This window comes from Chrysochloris asiatica, unplaced genomic scaffold, assembly GCF_000296735.1.
Source record: "Chrysochloris asiatica unplaced genomic scaffold, ChrAsi1.0 scaffold00005, whole genome shotgun sequence".
Lineage (NCBI taxonomy): Eukaryota > Metazoa > Chordata > Mammalia > Afrosoricida > Chrysochloridae > Chrysochloris > Chrysochloris asiatica.
Window position 1 is genome coordinate 39,621,736 of NW_006408523.1, and position 21,447 is coordinate 39,643,182.

General features: G+C 38.8%; 1 pseudogene; it reads right to left on the reverse strand.

Annotated features, from left to right (window-relative positions):
- Nucleotides 1-2,241: 2,241 nt before the first annotated feature.
- LOC102815238 overlaps nucleotides 2,242-21,447 on the reverse strand; it is a 144,912-nt pseudogene continuing 125,706 nt past the window's right edge.

The window sequence follows — 21,447 nt, forward strand, 5'->3', positions numbered from 1 at the left end:
GATCCTGGCTCCTGAGATTTTAGCTTTCTTAATCATGTTCATAATTAATTCAAGAACATTGATAATTTCATTACATTCTTTTTGTCTTATCAATAAATGATGTGCCTGCACTTTTGGTCCTGTGTACAGAGAGAGGAGAGATGCTTTGGGTAATATTGCACTAGGAATAGTGGATATATATGATCCAAAAAGGTGAAGTGGTAATTATTATCCTTGACCAGCCTTCTATTATCAGAACACAATGACAAGCAGCTACAAATAATTAATAAGCTTTTTATGCAGAAATGCAAAGCCTTTGAAGAAAAACACGCTGCAAGTAGAATTCCTTACCAACGATTATGTACATAGCACAACATGCTTCTACAGAGGACCAGTTTAAAATGGAACTCGCTAAAATGCTTCCATCACAAATCCAAGAAGAAAATCAATAACTCAGTTTTGTAAATATCATTTAAAAGAAACTTTACTTCATCTTAATGTTTCATTAAGGAAAAAAAAAATTAAACTCTGTATCCTTCCAATTGTCTTCCTACAGGCATTTCCAGGATCAACTTACAAAGATGTCACACTAACTACCCACTCAGTAAAGCCTCATTTTGAAAGCAAGAAGGGAAGCTCTCACATTATCTGTCAGTCATCATCAAAGGCCTCACTTTTCTTTATGGTTTGCTATTCACCCCCATGTACACTTTCACAAAGCTAACACTCATTAGTGTCACAACCCATTTTCAAGAATTTGGAGGAAACTGATTAGCTCGTTATTGCCAAATTAAGAACGGGTCAATTAGGAAGGAATGCAAATATGAGAATTCTCCTCATTGGTAACAAGAATAAAATTTCAGTTTCAAATACAAAGTTTGTAGCAAATAATCTGTGCTCAACTGCACATGAATGATACTCAAGCGAACTTTTTTTTTTAAGTAGACCAATATGGTGCGAGAAAATTTCAGCAGTGGAAATCATTCCAATAAAATGTCTCAGAACTAATTGTGCTATTAAAGATAAAAGCTATTTATACGATACTAAAACGTATTCATGTTGGCACTTTGATCTGATTACTAAACAAAATAGTCTTTCAGAAGACACTGCAAAATCACTTAGTAAAGCAAGCTGTTGCCTGTGGCATTGATGTATGGGACAGAGATGATGTATATACTGGGTGGTTTTATCAGTAAATCACTGACTTTATTTACTTCCCAATGGAAAAAGACCTGTCCCTGATAGAGAACACTTTGTTAGAACCACCAGTAGGGGATTAATATTGGCAAAACATTCAATCTGGATATAGTCCTGCAGAAGATTCATAAAACAATAATTTAATAAGTTAACAGACAAAGATTTAGCACATTGGCAACATGCAATTGCCTAGAGAACATTAAGATCCTTTATTAATTTCATCACCAAATTATTTCTCTTTGAACTCAATTATATAGATTCTAGCCACAAGTAACATATTTCTCAACTGAGAAAAAACAAAACCATGAGAAATTCTAAGTTCCTAAAAACAAAATTTTCAGTAACATACAGAATATCAACACGGTATAGACCAGTTGCTAGTTAAAAGACTATTCAGTCCCAGGTTAAATGTAAGCCTTTTATATTAATTTCCACATGCCCCACATATTTTTACACATTTCAGATATGCTTTAAAAGTTCAAGATGGGAGATAGATACTGAGAATCAACCATGTCAATCAATACTCCAAGTTAATGTAAATCCAACTGAATTTCTGGCACAGAAACAGGAAATACAAGTGCTTTCTATGCAATTTCATAAGAAGGGTAAAACTAGAAAGGAAGATGCCTTGCACTGAGATGTTTCAAATTCTGTAAGCTAAAACCAAACCTGTTATCACCTAGCTGATCTTGACTCACCCCATATGTGCCAGACAAAAACAATGTTCCAAAGGGTTCTCAATGATCAAAAAAAAAATTTTGTGTGTGTGTGTGGCATGTTTATTCTTCTACCTGGGATGTGAAAAGTGTGGGCATGGGTCTAAAAAGTCAGCTGTACTGAAACACTCCAATCAATTGCAAAACAGAAGGCTGAGGGCCATGGAGAGAGAGGGGCATGGTGGTTCCAGACCAGCTTCCCACAAGGGACTGTGGTCTGAGCCCGTAACCCAAGGGTGCTCTGGGCAGGCTGGGGCGGGGCCATGCAGTACAGACTGTGGCAGTATGGACAAGAAGGACCAATCACAACAGGGGCTGCTGCTGAGCAGGAGTTTATTGGCTTCTGGCCTCACACTTGCTGTTGCTTGATGAAGTTGATCAGCCCATTGGTGGAAGGATCACGAGAGGTCACCGGGGTGTTGCCATCCAGCTCAGGTTCAATCTTCTTAGCCAGCTGCTTGCCCAGCCCCACTCCCCACTGGTCAAAGCTGTTGATGTCCGAGATGACGCCTTGAACAAAGATCTTGTGCTCATGCATGGCAATCAGCGATCCAAGAATGAACAGTGTGAGCTTGGTGAACACAATGGAATTGGTTGGGCCATTTCCTTCAAAGATTTTGTGTGGCAACAGCTTCTCTAAGTCCTCCAGACTTTCCCATGGCCTGGAGCTCTTTCTGGGCCTCTTCTGTTGTTTTCCCCTTCATCTGGGCTTCAGTCTGGGCTAAGAAGTTGGCCAGAAGGATCTTGTGATACAATCCCTTCCATCTAGGGTGCTGGGTCTGGACTGGGATGAGGAAGTTGCAGGGTATTATCTTGGTACCTTTGGTGGATATGCTGGTAGAAGGCATGCTGGCCATTGGTCCCGGGCTCTCCCCACAAGATGGGGCCTGTCTGTATTCCACATGGGTGCTGGTTGGTGATGTATTTCCCATTGGACTCCATGTCACCCTGTTGGAAGTAGGTAGCAAAACAGTGCAGTTACTGGTCATAGGACAGCATGGCCTGTGTTTCACAGCCAAAGCAGTTGATGGACCAGATACCCAGAAGAACCTGCAAGACTGGGGCATTCTTCTCCAGGGGCGTGGTACGGAAGTACTGGTCCATCCAGTGAGCCCCCGAAAACAGCTGCTCAAAGTTGTCAAAACCCACGTGCAGGGCAATGGAGAGTCCAATGGCTGACCACAGGGAGTACCGTCCTCAATCCCAGAACTCGAACATGTTTTGAGGGTCAATTCCAAACTCCTTCACTTTGGTCATGTTGGTAGACAGGGCAACAAAGTGCTTCACAACCACAGAAGGATCCTTTGCCAACATGAGGAATGACTCCTTCACTGTCTCTGCATTTGTGATGGTCTCCTGAGAGGTCAAGGTCTTTGAAGCAATGATGAACAGGGAGGACTCTGAGTTCAGGGAGGCAAGGGTTTTGGTAATGTGGGTCCCATCAATGTTGGAAACAAACCAAACACAGGGACCACCTGAAGAGTATGATCTAAGGGCTTCAGTCACCATGAGGGGTCCCAGGTAAGAGCCACCGATGCCGATGTTGCTGACATCCGTAAGGGGATGTAGCCTGTGCAGCCCTTCCAGTCACCACCGCGGACACGCTGGCAGAAAGACTTCATCTTGTCCAGTACCCTGTTGACTTCTAGCATTACATCCTTGTCATCCATCAGAATGGGTGTGTTTTCCAGGTTCCGCAGGGCCACGTACAGTTCTGCTAGGTCCTCAGTAAAGTTGATCTTCTAGTCATTAAACATGTGATCTCGGGCCGCCTCCACACCCCTGGACTTGGTCAGGTCCACTAGTATGTGCATCACTTCCTCTGTCACAAGGTTCTTGAAGTAATCCAACAGAATCTGCCCATGCTTGGTGTTAAGGGGCAAGCTGAAACGATTGAAGTGCTCCTTGTCAGAGTTGAAAAGGTGGCGCAGGTTGAGCTGGGAACCGAGCTCACAGTGCCATTGCTGCAGCTTCTGGAACAGCGGATTCGGCAAGGGTGGCCATAGCAGCACCAGACCCGAACCAGCTAGGAGGAAGAGGAAGGCTCAGTGATCAATCTTTTGAAAGTATATAACCAGGCCTTTCTCCCAAGGCACCTTCAAATACAGTTGAACCTCCAACCTTTCAGTTAGCAATCAAGTGTTGAGTGTACTAATCATTTACACCACTCAGGAACTCAAATACTATACTTTTTGCATGTTAACTGCCAATTTGAATGTCTTCTCTGTTGTTGTTGTTGTTGTTGTTGGTAAGTGTCGTCGAACCAGTTATGGCTCACAGCAACCCTGTATAGGGTTTCCAAGGAGCGGATGGTGAGTCTCAACCTCTGACCTTGCATTTCAGGGCATTAACCCACAGGGTCACACACTCTCCTTTAGTGAGTTCCACACCCTCAAACACCAGTTCTTGGATATTTCTACACAGAAATGTATCAGTGTTTCCCTACTTTTTCTCTCCCCTAAGTTTTCTTTTCTTGCTATCCCATCTCAGGAAAATTTTAAGTCATAGTTCTTATATTTCTCTCAAATTCTTCCCCACATTCAATCAACCATATCAGGTCGTAATGCTCTGCAGAATCTCTGCAATCTGTCAGCTCTTCTCCATACCCAGACTCAGCACTTCAGGTCCAAGCCATCAGTCCCCATTGCTTGAGTTATTTTGGAAATTTCCTTCTGGATGCCTTGAGACTCACCCTCACCTTTTCATTCTCACATTGTAGTTAGTCATCTTCTCAAAATGACAATCTAATCAGGTCATTCTTCTACTTACACCTGTGATGTCTTGCCATTGCCCCCTTCAAATCTGGCTCCTGTTTACCTCTGTTAGCCTCTTCCTTGAACCATTCTGTGCCCCCACCATGCAATCCCCTAGACTGCTCTTTTCACTCAACCTTTGGTATATGCAACATGCTTTGCCACAGCGGGTAATCAGTGGCCATATTTTAATTGGGTTACAATACTTTTAAAGAGCTTTCACTTTAATCAAACACAGTGACTCTACTTTAGATGATTCTTGCTCCTGTCCTCCCAGACTAGCTGCTCGTCAGTATCATAGTCTGAAGTCTGTGCTATTTGCTTCTTCACAGAAATGAGAAGTGTCAAATATCAGCAGAATACCTCATTTGGGTTTCAATTGCATCAAATATAGACTTTTCTTGAAAAAGAGGTAGTTAGTTGTTCCATTCATCTCATGAGACCAATATTCTTGGTCTTGACAATAATTATTTTATTATTCTCACTTTCTTCCAGTTTACATCTGAGTTTAAATCAATATGAGAAGGTGAAGGTTACTGGAACTGGGGGGAAAAAATAAAAAACAGGTAAAATGGCTTGAACGTATGTCATATACTAAAGCTGAATTTTAATACATTTTCACTGAATTTATTTTCTTGCTTTCTGGGGAAAAAAATGCTTAATATGAAAAAAACGTATATTACTTGCTTCTTGTCTGCTAAACAGTTTGTGGGCTATCAGGAGGAAGTAAATATAAAGACACAGAGAGTGTGTGGAATATGTGAGTGCTCAATAGATCTTTGTTGAAATAACAAATAAAAACAAACAGAGACCTTTATAACTATGTAAATTTCTCAGACATCATTCTATAGTTTCACCTGCAGGTCATTTAAGAGAAATTCAAATTTGGCCAGTTCAATATTAACTAGGGCAAAGAAATATGTGATACATTTGCAAAACTCTTCATCCATAGTGTGATTTTAAAAAATAAAAAAAGTTTCAAAACTTAAAGGTGTTTTTGAAATTCTCATATCAGTAAAAACTTACTTCTTGATGTTAGCAAATAATGTAGTCTAATGGGAACACACACAGAATCTCACCAGAATTAAAAATAAGAGGAAGAGTAGGCAAAGGCATGGAGACTAATAAGGAGTTAAGAAAGCTACATTAGATAAGTAAAGTCAGAGTAAGAAAATGCTAGGGAGTGCCAGAGAGCTGAGGCCTTGTGGTCTGTAAGAGAAGAGCTCGGTATCTGTCAGACAAAAATGGGTTAGCAAATTGCATTCTAGTTTATAAGGACAGGAGTTCTGGTGTGGCACTGTGGAATAAAGTACTGGACCACAAGGCTAGTTTGAACCACAAAGTTAGCATTTCAAACTCATCAGCCACTCCTTGGAAACCCTGTACAGGGTCTCTATGAGTCGAAATCTACTCCAGAGCACTTAACAACAACAAATATTAATTGTGAAGAAGCCCTGGTGGATAGTTGGTTATTCATTGGGCTGCTAAGCTCCAAGTCAACAGTTAGAATCCACTAACCACTCCTATGTAGAAATGTGAGGTTTACAGCGCCTGTAAAGATTTACAGCCTTGGAAACCCTATACAGAGTCCCTGTGAGTCAGAACCTACTTGAACAGCACACACCACCACCACCATATTAGTGTATTACTTTATATTGAAAGTAATTTTTAAATTCAGATTTTACATTATGAGAACATTAACACTTAGAGAACATTTTAGAAGAATGCAATATAATATGCATGTTTGCACTGAGAAATCACAGAAAAAGTAGGTATCTTTTCACCCTTTTTTTTCTCCACTTCAGAAAATTACTTTTTCCTTTTTTACATCTGAGTTTGAGCTTTTCACTCCTTTCTCTAGTTGGAGAGTCAGAGACTCAAATAGGAGTCAAAACAGGGTTCTCTGAAGCAAACAGCAAAGGAAGAGATTGCTTTCCCATATTTTCCTTATATGAGAGATAATATTATAACTTACAAATTTAGGTTCTTTTAGAATTTAAAATGGTCAATAACTAAGTTTTAAAATAATTAGCAAATATTCTACAAGAATCAATATTTTTATGGATATTTCTAGAAGCTAATTCTTAGACAATTCTCAGCTTTCTCAAATTGAAACTGTCTATATTAAATAGTCATCCTTTTCCTGATTACTCAAAAAAATCAAGTCCTCAGAGACTTGTGTAAGACCATGTTAGCAGTTCTACTTTGTAGGTAAGCTGAAACTTTGGGGAGTCCATGGATGGTGCAAAGAGTTAACTTGCTCTGCTAGTAATTAAAAGGTTGGAGGTTTGAGCCTACATAAAGGCATCTTGGAAGAAATGTCTGGCAATCTACTTCCAGAAAAAAAAATAGCCATTGAAATCCTGTCTACAGTGCACAGTTCTCTTGTGAAACTCAAGTTGTTAGAGTTAGAGAGTCAAACTCAAGAGTTACAGAGTCAACTCTGGAAGTCAGTGGTGGTAGTGGCAGAGGCCACATTTCCTGAAATTAGTGAAGCCGGCATTTCTTCACCTTACCTGCCACCTATAACATAATGCAGGCAATCCAATAATAAATAATGAATGACTTACTCAAGGCTAGCGGTTCAAACCCACCAGCCACTACTCGGAAACCCTCTGCAGGATTGCTGAGTGTGAACCAACTGGACAGCAATTTAACAACAGCTTTACCTTTGACCTGTTGTCTGTGGCCTTCCTCATTTGCAAACAAGAGATCTCAGGATCCCATACAACAGGTAATTTCCTTTCCCAAAACATTGCCAGAAATGCCAAAGGGGGAAAAGATGTAATCTACCTTGAGAAAGATGAGGCTTTCTACTCCCATAAAGATTTACACCCTTGGAAACCCTGTACAGGGTCGCTATGGGTCGGAACCGACTCGACGGCACTTAACAACAACAACAACAACAACCTTGTTGAGAAGATAGAAAAGGGAAACCTAATTGTCTGGTCTGGTCACCTCTGGAGAAAGAATACGCTATTTGTCATACTGGGGCCTCACAGCAGAACTGGGGGCCCACTGGGGTAAAAAAATAATAATAATAAAGCACAGCTCCAGGACATCCAGACAAACTTCTGGCCTCACGCTCCTCCAATGATGGCGGTTTGTTTAGGGGTGGGCGGTGTAGAAATTTCCTATTGTTACCCGTACATGACCTAAATCACTCTGGTGGCACAATGGTGAAGGATAGGGATTCGAACTTGCCTGCTGCTCTGTGGGAGAAGAGACATGGCGACCTTCTCCTATAAAGATTACAGCTTTGGAAACCCTAAGGGGCAGTTCTGCCCTGTCTTATGGAATCGCTGTGAGTTGGAATGGACTCAATGCACACAGTAACAACAACAACATGCGTGAGCCTAGGCCTTTCTGCCTTGTCAACACAAGAGCTGCTCTCTCTGCCTTTGCAGGTACTCTTCCTTCTCCCTTGTTCCTTCTTCCACTTATTCTTCAATATCCAATTCAAATTTTACCCATTTTGAGCAGTGTTTCTCCAACACACTCAAGCAAAGTAAGCCATAATGTCAGTTTAGACATTTTAAGTGGCAGGAAATAGAATATCCACATAAAATAGTTTTAATAATGAGTAAAACATAGGATCTAACATAGTAAGTCAGGCTCCCAGACAGACTAACCTGGTAGAACCCAGTAACTCAGTAACATCACCAAGGACCAAGGACAAAGATTCTACCAATTTCCCCTGTCTGGCAGCCCTATCACATGACTTAATGGATACAAGATGGCCAGTACTATTTCAGACATCACAAGTAGACATTGGTGGGGGTGCCATGGAGTTGGGTCTGACTAATAGTGTATAGGGTTTATGAAATTGTAAAACTTTATGGGAGCAGAAAAGTCTTATCTTTCTGCTGGTAGATTTGAACTGCTCACCTTGTGATTTTCAGGCCAACTCGTAATCCACTACACTACCCAGGACTCCTTACAAGATGACACTAGAAAGCAGGTTTGATTTTATTTTTTAAAGGTTGAATTGTGATGCTTAATTTTATGTGCCAACCTGACTAGTCTTTGTTACCCAGTTTTTTTTGTTGTTGTTGTTGTTTGTCTTTTGTTTTTTGTAAATTCTAGTCTAGACATTGTTATGAAGTGGTTACATGTAATTAAGTCAGTGGTGGTGGTGATGGTGGCATGCCATGAAGTCAGTTCCAACTCATAGTGACCCTATATAGGGTTTCTGAGGCTGTAAATCTTTACACGAACAGAAATCCTCATTTTGCTCCTGAGGAACAGTTGGTAGATTTGAACTCTTAACCTTGTGGTTAGCAGCCTAACTCATAACTCACTAGGATACAAGCACTCTATAATTCAGTTGTTATAAGGGTTGTCGAGTTGGTTAAGACTCATAGAAACTCTGTTTTAAAGTTCTACTGCTTTTGTGTTGTGTAGGGTTTCCAAGGAGCAGCTAGTGAGTTTAAATTGCCAACCTTGCAGTCGAGTGCTTATCCTACAGCCCCACACCAGGACTCCAATTTAGTCAGTAGACCTTACATCAAGCAGATTACTCTTCAAAATGAGGGTGAGTTTCATCTAATCAAATTGAAGGCCTTAAGAGTAAAAGAGGAGTTTCCCCGAGGATGTACTCTATAGTCATCTTGCTGGAACTATACACTGTCAATTGTGTTGAAATTCCTCCACTCTCCACCCTTCCTGTTGCCTAACCTATATAGTTTGGGACACAAGATAGTAGGAATCTTCAGCTTGTCACTTGATTTACAGATTTTAGACTTGTTTATCTGCTATAATCACGTGAACCTATCCCTTAAACTAAATCTCAATTTTGTGTTGTGGGCTGTGAAGTCAGTTCCAACTCATCATGACCCTGTAGAAGCTTTCCGTCTTATCCAGGGTCTCTATGAGTCAGAACCATCTCGATGGCACATCATCACTACCACTGCCATAGGGTTTCTGAGGCTGTACATTTTTTACAGGAGCAGAATGCCTCATCTTTCTCCCACAGAGCAGCTGGTAGATTTGAACTGCAGACCTCGTGATTAGCAGCCTAGTGCTTGGATAGAGCTATATTCATACTAATTCTTACTGGCTCTGTGTCTTTGGAAAGCCCTGACTAAAACAGAACTGTTTCTTCAGTGCATCTCTTTTTATCAGTGAAGAAAACTTCTCTCAGAACTGAGCCACATGGCCAGGCCTCAACCAGTCAGTGGAAAGAGAATTGGAAGGTTGTCATGTGTGCCTTAGCTAATCATGATGCATGCCCTTGGGTTCAGGCTAAGTTCTTCCCTCAACAGATAGCAGCATGCAAGGTGGGGAAACACCCAAATAAAATTAGGATCTATCAGCCATGTCTATTTAAGAATAGATTTTGTCTCTGTGTTTTTTAAAAAAATACCACTGGGGCAAGGCACCCAGCAAAGACAGAAGACTGAAAAATCTTTAGAGGTAATTTGTGCCAGCCCTTTCTCAGATTGTAAATCCAAGACATTTGTACCTGTCTCCTTAAGCACTAAAAACCCAATGGGTCACAGTAGTCCAATCCTGTTGTACATGGTGTCCCAGGATTCAGGGCTCCAACTCAAGAGCAGCTAACCCCACCTCCCAGAGTTCCTGCTGCCAGCAAGGAAATGGAATTGGATTGTAAACCATTAACACCTATGACACTTCTCTTGAGTTTACACAGCACTTTGTTTGGATTTAATCCTTACCTAATAATTGATCTCCTGATGGCTCCCCAGCTAGAACCATAAAATCATCCAAGGTGGGGATAGTTCTCATTTGCTGTAGTACCTGGCAAACAAATACTGCCTGTCATTGAATCTAAGACACCATTAATTGTAAGATGCCCCATTCATTGTTGTACCACTAAGACTAAGTGCTGCCAATTAAACCATCAAGTGTCATTGACTATAAGATGTATTCTGGTATAGGAGACAAAATTTGCATTCTGGAATCAATCAAGTGTTTGTTGCCAGGAAAAGTAGAGGAATAAAATGTGTAGGAAGCAGCTAGAGCACTTTGTTGTTTCAAGGCATACAGCTTGGGGGGCGTGGTATCTTTCATTGATATTATATTGTAAACTTTAACTGTGAAGGAGATTTGTACATTATACTGATAAATATACTTTATTGATCCTATTGGAGTCCTTTTTTTTTTACATGCATATTAAAACAACAACAACAAAATAAGCTGTCAGAATCCAATATTAATACTATAGAAACAAGTGAGGTCAGGATCATCAAATGCAACCCTTAGGGAGGGACACAATCTTGCTCTGGTGGTGGACAAGTTTTAGACCACTACCAGGACACTATCCACTTTGGCCTTTTGTTTTCATGAATGCTAGGGTATTGGCAAGCAGAGTAGACGGGAAAGCGGGAAGTTAACTAAAACCAAGAGCATGCACCTGTTTTTAATTGTCATGTATAGCTTGCGTTTTCCTTTTCTTCTGTATTGAATGGAGGCGGAGATGCAGCCTCCATCTTCCTATTCCTCATAATTATTCCTCATAAAATCTATTGCTTAACTGATTTGTTGAATTAAGTAGGATCTAATTCCTCTGAGAAATGGACAGCATAAAACTGAAAGGGCGGTGAAAAAAAGGAAATGAGAGTTTGTTGTTGTTGTTAAGTGCCGTTAAGTCGGTTCCGACCCATAACGACCCTGTATAGGGTTGCCGAGGAGCAGCTGGTGAGCTTGAACTGCCGACCGTGCAGTTCAAATGGCTTTGCAGTCTGGCGCATTAACCCACAGCACCACACCTGGACTCCATTGAAAGGAGAGTAGGGAGAATCTAAAAGGTTCAGGCTCAGGGGTAACTGGGGGGAACGGAAAGTCATGGGAAATCGGCAGAATTGTTAAATGAGGTTATTAGAAACTACAATCCTGGTGGAGAAGGAGGTATTCAGGGAAGATGTCCTTCAGCTGGTGAATGAGTAAACAAGCAGTGGTCAACTATACCGTGGACTACTACTACTCAGCAATAACAAAGAAAGGAATTGCTGACAAACACAGCAATTTAGATGTCTCTGTAGGAAATTATGCCTAGTGAAAAGAAAAAAAAAATCAGTCCCTAAAGGTTACATAGTGTATGAGTCCATTTATATAAAAATTTTTAAGTGGAAAATTTTGAGAAATGGAGCACAGACTGGTGGTTGTTAAAGTTTACAGGTGGGAAGAGTAGGAAACGAGATTCAGAGGCAGGAGGGGTCCTTGCAGAGATGGAACCGCTCTGCATCTGTGGCAGTGGATACGGGAACCCACGCTTTTGGTAACGGTGCAAAAGCACACACATACATGCAAACGAGTACAAGTAAAATTGGGGAAGTCTGGATAAGATCAGTGAGTTATGGGATTGTATTTATATCATTATCCTATTTGTAATGGTCTACTATACTTCGAGGAAACTTGGTAAAGGGCACATAAAATCACTCCATATTATTTCTTACAACTGCACGTGAATCTAAAATCACAATAAAATTTCAATGAAAAAATACTATGATTCTGTATTATAAAGTAATTGAGATTTCATTTAACGTAATTTGGGAAAGTTTTAGTTATGTTTATTCTATGTATTTATTGAGCCAATAATTGCCATTGCAACTTGATATGTACCATGAACCTAATTCCTGTCCTAGGGTCAACCACTCCCTCCTTTGATCTTCACTGTGCCTTGTATTTTACATCTCTTGTAATAACTATACACTACTTGGGTTCTTTTTGTGTGTGTGTCACTTGCAATAGTAGACACTGCTATGTGTTCACTAAAATACATTTCAGCCAACCCCTAGGCATAAAGCTGGTTCACATCTTCCAGCTTCCCTGGCACTTAAGTACAGCTTTGTGATCCCCTCTGGACAATGGAATATGGTCAGAAGTGATGTGCATCGATCCCTGTTCTGACCCATAAAATTCTCCGGTGCCACCCTTCTCTTCTGATCAGATGCAGAGATCCAGCAGAGGACCCCACAGACTGCGAGGAAAGCAAAGACAACCCTGGGAGAAGCCCCAGTCTCTGAATGACACCATGGAAGTCCACTCATCATTAACAAGTAAACTTACTCTGTGACAAAAAATGTACGACACTACTTAATCCTAATCAATACACATGCTTACCTCCACACTAGACTCCAGGCTCCTTGAGAATAAGAACTATGTTTGCTTACCTTTTTATTCCTACAGGCTAGTGCAGAGTCTGACCAAGGAGCTACTTCATAAATATTTGCTGACAATCATGTGCCATCAATGACAGACTTTTATCTTACTACTTTTTCATTGTCTTTGATAAACCTATTCTAATTCTTGAAAATACTAGGATTTTATCCCCAAATTCAAAATCTCACCCTTGGCCTTGAAAAGAGGCAGTGATTGAATGAGAAAAGATGCAAGTTAATATTTAGTTACTTCACTCTCTATTCTTAATCACATATCTACTTTATTGCATTTTTAAATTTAAAAACACATCTAAAAGTTCATTGATTTGAATGCAGTATCTCCTTAAATTGAATAAACTCCACTAAGTAAATGCAGCTGTATAAACTTAACAGGAAAAACGCTCAGTGAGAGTTCATATTTAGACACGCCCATTATTTTTTTTAGAAAAATAGCATAGGACACTTACTACTGCAGTGTGAAATTGAATAATTAAAATAAAACTCCACACAGCAACATAAATGACCTAAGTACTTTTCACGATATATTATCTTTTTACAAATTGAATGATTAAAATAAAACTCCACACAGCAACATTAATGACCTAAGTACTTTTCACGATATATTATCTTTTTACTTTGCAGGTTGACTTGCTTACTGAATAATTTGCAGGGGGATGGGGGAAATCACTTATCAAAAGCAGGTGGTCAGGTCATTTGGGTGAACTTACGACTGTGTGTAATGTTGAAATTTAAGATTTTTCCCAATTTTCAAATCTTGTGATTACATAGTTGTCCATAACCATCAAAAATAGTTTTTAAACACCTTTAAGATAGTTTTGATAGCTATGGACAACTATGCTATCACAGGATTTGAAAATTGGGAAAAATTATAAAGAACATCTGATCCAACACTTACAACCATCTCTGAGGGGTTACGTGACCATAAGAGTTCACATTGCTAAAAAGCAGAGGAGCCAAGTTGAGAACGCAAGCTTCTTACTACAGCCAATGAGACTTGAGAATTCTAGAAGATGAATTTATTGTTTCTTATAAGATCTTGTTGGCCAGGAGATGAGTCTTACTAAGTACCTATTTTATTTTATTCTTGTGATTTAAGCTCATAATAGTGTGATCTGAATGGCAATTAGCTAGGCTATATTTCCTTAAAATTTAATTTAACATTTATAGATTGAAATTTGAAGGGGCTTTCTTGGAAATAATTTTTCCTGGTTTCAAGCTTTTTTAAATCCCTAAAGTTTACCACTCTTTTCAAAAATTGTGTACCAGACCTCATTTGCTTTATTACTATTATTATTATGACTTAAGTGTTTACATTTAACTATTTAAGCCATGTGGAATGTATTTTGTTCTATGGAATGAAGTCAGAATCAAAATTCCCCTTGTTTTTTTCTTTTGACTAGTTATCTTGTGCCTATGTGTGTTTGATGCCTCTTAATCACCTATTTAGTCCTTTAGATAATGGGTGTTTTCTAGCTATTTATTCTATCCTGTGGATTGCATTTCTATATCCATATTATGATGAGTCAAGAGAGACAAGGTAGTGGAAAACAACCTCAAGATGTCAGTGGCTTAACAAAACAGAAATATATTTCTCATTCAAGTTAAATGTCGAGTACAGGTCAGTAGGGGGCTCTGTTCATCACAGTCACTCAGGGACCTGGGCTGCCCCAGGGCCATCCCCACACCTGCTCTCTGGATTCCTGAAGCCACACAGGTTCTGCCTGGCATCTATTTTCTCCTCAATATATTTGTGGATTGGTTTTTATTATTGTTGTGGTCTATATAAATACCTTGGTAAAGTTATTCCTGACTCTTGTTAAATCTATGTAAGTTTTCTAGTGCTTAAGCCAGCTTTGATCAATTACAGTTTTTTTTTTCCACAAATAATATACATTTCATTTAGATTATCAAATTATTCATATAAAATTGTACTGAGTATGCTTGTACAAATAGTTATATAGCTGATTTCTTATTTCTGGTTTCCTTAATTTGTATTTTATTTCTAATTATTCATTAGATTTCTTATGTGCTTATCCATTTTGTAAAATTAAAAAAAAAAGTTTTAAAATTCATTTTCCAATTCACATTTGTTTTTCTCTAATTCATTAAATCCTAAAGTTAGTTGTATTATTTTCATCTTTTTTTAAAATTTTTGCTATGTGGTCTTCTTTATTTTTTGTTCTAGTGGTTGAGTTCAATGGTTAAATACATTGATTCTCTCTCCTTTAATAATGAAAATGCTTAAGTCTCTAAAGTTACTTTTGATTATACCCTTGTATGCACTATACATTTTGACCTGTAATATCCTCATACTTATATGTTTGAAGGAACCTATAACGACATTGTTAATTTCTACCTTGAGCACATTAACAGCATTTCTTAGCCTTTAAAGGTCTAGGCATTGCTATTTGAAATTTTTTAACTAAAATTTTGCTTTTATAATATTATGGTAAAAGAATTTAGCCTATGTAATCTTCTAAGTTACAGTTTCCAAACTCTGTATAACTCTACCGTGTGCACACATATGTGTGTGTGTCTAATGGATGATACATTTACCTGGTAACAAACTACATCCATGCATACTGAGATGGTTCTCTTTACCATTCAACACAGGATGTCTTGGATACCAAAAGTAATCATATAGACAAAAAAAGAAGTTCTCATCAATACACAAAACATGTCCTAAACAATGGGTGTGAATGTCGAGTTATCTGCCCCTGTATTTCCAACACAGTCAGTTGTCAGTCAATTCAGGTTGGAGGTGCATGTGTAGGTGCAACTGGGCTCCTCAAACCAATACCTCCAAACCACAGAGGGAAAGCATTCCCTCCTGCTCAGATTCTACATAGGCTTGACTGTTCACAGCATTTTTCAGGAATATTTGTTCAAGACTTTTGGTTTTTTAATTGTGTTTATTGAGCTCTTTCCTTTTCCTCCCTTAGTATGCTTTTAATTTTCAATAAAGCATGGGCATCTTAAGCCCAGTTCCCCTTTGCTTTTTAAAGCATAAGTCAGGGTTTATTTTCTTCCATATCTTTTCTGTGTCCTAGTACATTTCATTCCCCAGTGAGACAATGTGGAAGTTCCCAAGAGCCTGTATTTCCTAAAAGATGCTGTGCTCTTTGTGAGTATTTTTATAAGAAGTTGGGAGACGGTATATCAGCAACTGTTTCTAGTCTGTCACCATCTTACTGAAAAAATATGTGTGGGTTTTAAAAAACAACACAAAATATGAAATTAATACATGAAGGTATTCAGACTCAGTTCCTCTACTTGCACTTCCAAATTCTCACAGCTAAGAGGAGTAATTACACAAATAAACAAAATATGTCCAGGATTTAGCACACACATAGGAAGACTGTTAAAGCTTTAAATAATGCTTGACATTTTCCCTTGGTAAAATTAAGGACCTGAGATGAAAAGAGCCAGTGTAATCCTGAGTTTTAGAGAAAGTAACCAAGTATTCTTGGGAATTCAAACTCTTTCTCTGTAAAGTTGACCAAAGACTATCTAGCATTAATCATTTTAATTGTAGGTTACATAATGACTTAAAAAGCAACTACTCATTTCATCCTCTGCTTAAATAGACTTTATTTTGAATGCTAAACTAACCATAAATAAGTCCCATGTAAACTATTAAATTGCTGTCTGTGGTAATCCTTTCATCTGTTAAAATCTTACTCTAGTAATGTTATCAGGGATATTTTTAATACCTAAGAGTATCTGAATAATCATTAATATATCAAGTAGGAATGTTTTAGAAAATGTAAGCCTGGAAATTTCAAAATTTATCAGAACTATAGGCAGTATATTTCTAAGTGGAATATAAAATTCTGCTTAAAGATCCAGGTTTAGCTGCTGTTGGCTCAGCCAAAGCTCCTAGATGGCCCCTAATTCTGTCATGAAGAAAGGGCAATAGAAAATTAAAACAAGGAGAATTGGACCAAAAATATTATATATCTAAGCTATAATTCATATAATATAGAAGTTGTTAAAAGGATGTTAATTTCAAGATATTGGGATGTAAGCTATAGTCTTTATTTCCAAATTGGTTCATCAACTATAATAAATGTACCATAAGAATGCAAGACTTTTACAATATGTAAACATAAAACTACACTAAAAACTAAGATTTCTTTTTTTAAAAATATGTTTAGAATGTTTCCATTTTAAGTAATATTTTCTGCCTTATGCTTTACTTTCAAAACCACAAAGCCTCCATAAGCCTCTACTACATACAAAAAAACTTCCAGCAAAAAAGGTAAGCTCATTTACTTGGGACAGTTCATCAGAAAGATTAATTGCTAGAAAAGGCCATCATGTCTAAAAGAGTAGAGGGTCAATGGAAAACCAAGGAAATACTCAATGAGATTGATGGGCACCATAGTTCCAACAGTGATCTCAGGTATAACAAACTGCCCAGGACTGGACAAAGTTTGATTCTGTGATCAGGGCCAACTCAATAGCAACTAATAACAATAAAAACACTTGCACTTCTGGTTTGGGTGATAGCAGCGAAAACCAGGTAGGGGACTCTCCGTTGTGAAGGGACTGGGAGCCCATGAAGGTAACGCTCATAGAACAACTCCAGAGCTCCAGATCTACCATAAGATCCAGGACATCTGTTTCCCGCACTCGCAAGTGAAAAAAATCACAATAATAAGGAAAATACTGCGAGTTAGGAATCTGTAGATGGGATTCCCTTGGCAGCCACACCACCCTGGCAGAGTTTAGAGGGCGAGGCTACAGTACAGTCAGTCAGTCTGGCTCAGAAAACCAGCTCTAAAAGAGTTCAGAGACATTTGTAAAAAAAAAAAAAAAAAAAGAGGCATTGGAGACTACACATTTCTCCCTCTTTTTCCCTGTCCCCTCTTCATTGCTCAGCCCAGACAATATCAGGCGGGACAGTTTTCCCACGGCACAGAGAGAGGGAGCTTGGCGGGGACTTATGACGTCACCCATGGGGACATAGCTCTAAAATTTTCTCCAGCAGGACCATTGGCAGCTGTGTGCCTTGGACTCAGTTCCAACTACAGGCGACCCTGTGCGGGGTTTCCAGGACTGTGGGTCTGTGCAAGAGCGAGCACCTCACATTTCTCCCACGTTAGGACTGGTGGTTTCGAGCTGCTGACCTTGTGGTCCGCAGCCCCATTCAAGGCCTCTGTGCTACCTGAGCTCCCTGCGCAGGGCCCATACAAAGCAATCTGTAAAACCCCAACATAAAAGGACTCAACCATCCTAAGAATTGTCCTTTGCACACACAGATATCTAATTGACCTTCAGAGACAAAAGTAATGGGCAATCTTTCTCCCATTAACTGCTAAATAACTACCTGCGCACCTCTACCGTAGTGACTAGAAGAGAGGCCTGAGAAAACGGACACCCTCACCCACTGCTGGAGGCTTGTACCTTGCACAGACACTGCCTGTGTAACTCTGGACAGTGGACCACAGCTTCATTTCTGTTTCAAAGTGGTGGGTTTTGTCTCTGCATTTATATTACTTCTGCTTTTGGTCCTTTTGATCACACATCTTTCCTGGAGGTGGGAGCTTTTTCTCCCAATATTACCCAAGAAGAGACAGCAATCGTGGCCACATAGCCAAGCTATCAGCATGTCCCATAATATTCCACAACTGAGACAAGAGCTAACAACACCTGCTAAGCATTACATGAGAAAAGGGAAGCCTATCTCCTGATCATATTCACCAGGAGACACCCAGTAAGCTTAACAACAAACCACAAACATTCACGTAAGCTTTTAAAAAAAAACCACATAACTATCAGAAATGAAGAACAAGAAACAACAAATGATACCAAAACATGTCCAAAACCAGAAGAGAGTAGCTGAGACAAATGAGCTGGAGACAGACAAAGGCTTTCTAGAGGAGGAAAAGCAGGTTTTGGATATGCTTGCGAAAGAATTCAGAAGAATGATATGGAAACAAATTCAAATGCTCCGAAAAGCGGTGGATGAAAACAAGGAAGAAGTCAGGAAAGTACTACAAGAGCAATCAAGTAAGATTTAGACAGCATTGGAAATAATCCAAAACCTGCAAAAAGAGGTCTAGATGATTAATAATAAGATATCAGAAATGGACAAAACACTGAAAGGGGAAAGGAGCAGAATAGAAGAACTGGAAGCCAGAACTAGCGAGCTGGAAGACAAATCTCTCAATACTGATAAGATAGAAGAGCAAGCTGAAAAAGGATTTAAAAATCTGAAGAGAGTCTAAGATTCATGCTGGATAACATGAAGAGGAACAACTTAAGAATTATTGGCATTCCAGAACAGGAAAATCAGAGAAGTCCACAGAGGAGATATTTGAAGAGTTTCTGGAAGAAAATTTCCCTAACATCTTGAAAGATGAGAAGATAAACATTCAAAAAGCAGAACATATGCCAGGAAGGATAGACCCCCAAAAGAAAGTTACCAAGACATATAATAATCAAGCTCTCCAAAATCAGACAAGGAGAGAATACTAAAAATGGCCCTGGAGAAGAGAAATGTCACTTATAAAGGCAAGCAAGTCAGATTAAGCTCTGAATGTTCAGAACAAACCATGCAGGCAAGAAGGCAATGGGGAGACATGTACAAAGCCCTACAAGAAAAAAACTGTCAACCAAGAATCATCTATCCAGCAAAACTATCAATCAAATACAATGGTGTGATCAAGACATTCCATGATAAACAGAATCTGAGAGATTTTATCAAAACCAACCCAGCACTTCAAAACATCCTAAAGAGAGTTTAAACCAACTGAAAACCAACAAGAACATACAACAAACAGAGACTGACAGGCATGAAAACACCACCTGGAACTCAGTCAACAGATAGCAGAGTCCAGAACAGAACAAGACTACAGCAACAAACTCAAAGGAGCTGGGAGGTCAACCAAAGATCAAAATTATATCAGTGTCAAAAAAGGGACAAATGTAGCAACAGAGACCCAGGTGTTGAGGATGTCAAGTAAATTACAGGATACAATGGATTCTCTTAAATGGAGAGAAAAGTTAGACTATAAGGTAACCACAAAGAAAGTTACTACTTCACAACTTACCATGAAAATGAACTTCTAAGCAGAATAAGCAAACATGAAAACTAAAAAGAAACTGACAAGAAATAGCACAAAAACACAAATCCAACACAAGAAGGCATGCAGAACAAAAGAACAAACAGCACTACCAAAAATGTAACATAATGGTAGCAATTAATTCATACCTATCGATAATTGCATTGAATGTCAATGGATTGAATGCACCAGTAAAGAGACAGAGAGTGGCAGAATGGATAAGAAAACAAGACCCTTCAATATGCTGCCTACAAGAGACACACCTTACACTCAAAGACAAAAGCAAAGTAAAAGTTAAAGGATGGAAAAAAATTTTACCAAGCTAACTGCAACAATAAACAAGCATAAGTGGCAATACTAATCTCCAACAAAGTAAACTTTAAGATAAAAACCAGCATAAGACACAAAGAAGGACACTATCTCATGACCAAAGGGTCAATTGAGCAAGATGAAATAACCATAATAAATATGTATGCTCACAATGAAAGAGCACCAAGATACATGGAGCAAACCTTACTAGAACTGAAGAAAGAAACAGATAAATCTACAATAATAGTGGGAGATTTTAACACACCACTCTCGAAAAGGGACAGAACAACCAGAAAGAAACTTGACAAAGTTACAGAGGAACTAAACAACACAATCAATCAACTAGATCTCATAGATGTATACAGAGCATTCAATCCAACAACAGCACAATATACATTCTTCTCCAATGCTCATGAAACATTTTCCAGAATTGACCATGTGCTAGGTCACAAAACAAGCCTCCATAAATTTACAAACATCAAAATTCTACAGAGCATCTTCTCAGACCACAATGCTACAAAACTAGCAATCAACAATAAGAAGACCAAGAAAATAAAGTAGAATACAAGGAAACTGAACAACACCATGCTGAAAAGTGACTGGATAAAAGAAGAAATTAAACATGAATTCACAAAGTTCCTAGAAACAAACAAGAATGAAAACACAACATAACAAAATCTGTGGGACACAGTGAAAGCCATGCTGACAGGACAATTTATTGCAATTATTGCAAACATCCAAAAAGAGGAAAGAACCAAAATTAACACATTAACACAGCATCTTCAACAATTAGAATCAGACCATCAGAGGGAACCTACAGTCACCAAAAGAAAGGAAATAATAAAGATAAGAGCAGAAATAAATGAGATGGAAAACCAAAAAACTATAGAAAGAAGCAACAAGACAAGAAACTGGTTCTTTGAAAGGATTAATAAAATTGACAAACCACTGGCAAAATTAACAAAAGAAAAGAGGGAGAGGACACAAATAACTCACATTAGAAACCACATGGGCGATGTCACAACAGAACAAAACTAAATCAAAAGGATAATAACAGAATACTATGAAGAGTTGTACTCCAACAAATTCGAAAACTTAGACGAGATGGATATATTTCCAGAAAAACATGACCTACCCTAACTTACTCAGAATGAAGTAGAAAACTTGAACAAACCCATAACAAAAGAAGAAATTGATCAGGTCATCAAAAAACTCCCAACCAAAAAAGTCCAGTCCCAGATGGCTTCATGGGTGAGTTCTACCAAGCATTCAGGGAAGA